The following is a 2,904-nucleotide window of genomic DNA, read 5'->3' as shown; positions in this document are numbered from 1 at the left end:
TGTGTGTGTGTGTGTGAGAGAGAGAGAGAGAGTGTGTGTGTTGTCTGTCTGTTTCTCTGTCTGTTTTTCAGTCTGTCTCTCTGTGTGAAGCTGTGGGTCCCTGTGAGTATGTATGTGTGTCTGGCGTGTGTTGGTAACGCTCACGACTCACAGACATGATACACACTACTGAATCCAAGTACACAGCTCCATCTCCTCCCCTTATCTCTATCTCTCTCTCTCTCTCTCTCTCTCTCTCTCTCTCTCTCTCTCTCTCTCTCTCTCTCTCTCTCTCTCTCTTCCTTCCTCCCCTCTCTCTTTCTCTCTCTGCCTGAAGACAAAATTTATCGCTTTCAACTCGGTGCTGGAACGTTTGTTTATACTCGTATCACGGGCCGTCACGCGCTAAGACGAGGTAGATCTAGCGCCCAAGTCTCGTTCAGACGATAGATAGATATTATATAGGGCAACTGAAACATCTTGGTAGTAGTTAGATAATCTTTAATGACATCACGGCGTTACATTTCTATTGTAAGTAACTTTGTCACCGGCATTCCGATAAATGATAATAATTAAATAATTAATAAAGGATGATAGATCTAGGGGATTTGCAAAGTACAACAATGTAGTCAACTCACGAGGGAAACCTCGAAAGTCGACAAAAATAGATGGCGGAAAAACATCATCTATGATCTATTTTGGGCCAATCACAGAAGTGTGCTAGGTGCTCTCAATAGCTTCATGTCGCTCGGAAGGCCGTGAGGCCGTGTTTAACGCTACCTAATACGGATGGGATCACCCTACTCGGTCGCCTCAAAAAACAAACTTGTTTGTTTTCAGTTTCAGGCGATCGAGTCGGGCGATCGGCCCGATCCAGCCGTAGTGGGCAACCCGTATAAGAATATGATTAGATCTAGGTGACTAGTTACCCGAGGTCGCAGAAATCCCCACGGGCCAGTAGCGTCAGGCCACTCCGGTCGAGTAGCGTGACGCTAGCCACTCTAGATCGAGCGAGTAACCTGACTCTAGCCTGACGCTAGCCACCCAATATCGGGCGAGTAGCCTGATGCTAGCCACCCAACATCGGGCGAGTAGCCTGACTCTAGCCTGACGCTAGCCACCCAACATCGGGCGAGAAGCCTGACGCTAGCCACCCAATATCGGGCGAGTAGCCTGACGCTAGTCACCCAACATCGGGCAAGTAGCACCGGCCTTAAAAAATATCCAATAATACACAATAAAAATGAACTTTTATAGTCAATCAAAGTATAAAACTGAAAATCAACGGCCCATAACTGAGCTGGCAGGGCACGCTTACACAGTCATCTATTTAGGTAAACAAGTATGAAGTGGGTTAGGAGTTACCATTCTTACCCTGTTTAACCAATGAGAACCCTCAGCTGTTCAATGTGACGCTAAATTGTTTATATTTCAGACTATTCGTTGTTGAAAAGGGGTCTAAATCTAAAAATAGGGGTGAATGAAGGACGTTGAAGCAATGTCGAGCGTGACCTTGAGGTAATTGTTCTATAAATAATCTCACAGCTACATATACTAGCAGGTCAAATGTTCGAAAGGGTTTGAGGTCCAAATTGCTCTATCTTGTCACCCAAGCTCACAACAAACTGTCCCCATCGTTTTATGCAAGAACAATTCTGAAATTATGCACAAACTGAGCCCAAATAATTTGAAATTATGCGATTCTGTTAATTTTAACAAAGAATGATAAAGGAAAATAATTAGAAATTATGCAAAAAAATTATCAAATTTTGCTAAATTATGCAGGGTGCATAAAACCACGTGAACAGAACAAACTACACACATACCTCTAAAATAAATCAAAATAAGATATTTGAGTCACGACGCGGTGGAATCAGGCGCTCGTCAATTTTTTGGCATTTAAAAGTTATTGGTATCATCTGAAAGCTGATTTATTTGCCTTGCTTTCAATGATAAAAACATCCATCTATCTTGAATAGAACTCAAGATATTTGTAATTGAAGGAAGTGAGTTTGCCTGGTTTCAGTGGTGAAATTAGCGAGAAAATTTCCGCCAAAGTTTGATAACTTCAATAGCTAAAGAGTCCTTGAAAACAGGAAACTGACACATTTTATGTCTCTAATCTATGTTTTTCAGTAAAATTCAGATGGAAATATGTTTTTATATATATATGACATTTTTTTTCGAATTTTTGTTTTTTGGTTCAACACCTTTTACATCTATTGAAAAACGCATTTCTGTGAAAATTTCAATGAAAAAAGCTGATGAAAGGCACAAAAATGTAAATTATTTTTTTCCAAGGTCTCTCAAGCTATGTAAGACACCAGACTTTGGAGGTCATTTACTTGCTAATTTTACCTCTGAAATCAGGTGACCCACACCTCCTTCAATTGCCAATATCTCGACTTCTAGATTCAAGATGGATTTAAAAAAAAATTACAAGCAAGACAATGAACAAGCTTTATAATGATACCAACAACTCCATAAACCCAAAAATTGAGGAGCACCTGATTCCACCACGTCGTAACACATTTGAGTACAATAATCAATTACATAATCAATGTTAACTCATTCAATGCTGAGCGCTCCAGCAGTGAACCCCCCTCATATACTGGGCTGTTTTGTTTTGGCAACATGAAATTAGGTCTACCCAGTAAAATCTGTCAAATTATAGAGGGCTTAATGGCTGTTAAAGCAGAAAAAATGTCTCCTTGACCTTTTCCATAATGCATCATGATTAGTTCAAATAACTTGGTATGGATAGAATATATTTTATTTCTATTTTAAAGATAGCGAGGCAGAATGCAAGAATACTCATCGCTAGTATTGTGAGTGGGGCTCAGGATTCGCGAGTATTCTCGTCCGTAGCCCTGAATGAGTTGATCTTAATTTTAAACTCATATATATATTTTTGTTTAGGTTGAG

At 40.2% G+C, this 2,904-nt stretch overlaps 1 protein-coding gene across 3 annotated transcripts in view; it reads left to right on the top strand.

The window, feature by feature from the left end:
* The window catches only part of LOC101855040 (diphthine methyltransferase), a 34,469-nt gene that overhangs the window by 2,868 nt on the left and 28,697 nt on the right, over positions 1-2,904 (top strand). The window lies entirely within an intron of this gene.

This window comes from Aplysia californica, unplaced genomic scaffold (genome assembly GCF_000002075.1).
Source record: "Aplysia californica isolate F4 #8 unplaced genomic scaffold, AplCal3.0 scaffold00451, whole genome shotgun sequence".
Lineage (NCBI taxonomy): Eukaryota > Metazoa > Mollusca > Gastropoda > Aplysiida > Aplysiidae > Aplysia > Aplysia californica.
The sequence above is the reverse complement of the archived record's forward strand: the minus strand, read 5'-3'. Positions and strand labels throughout refer to the sequence as shown.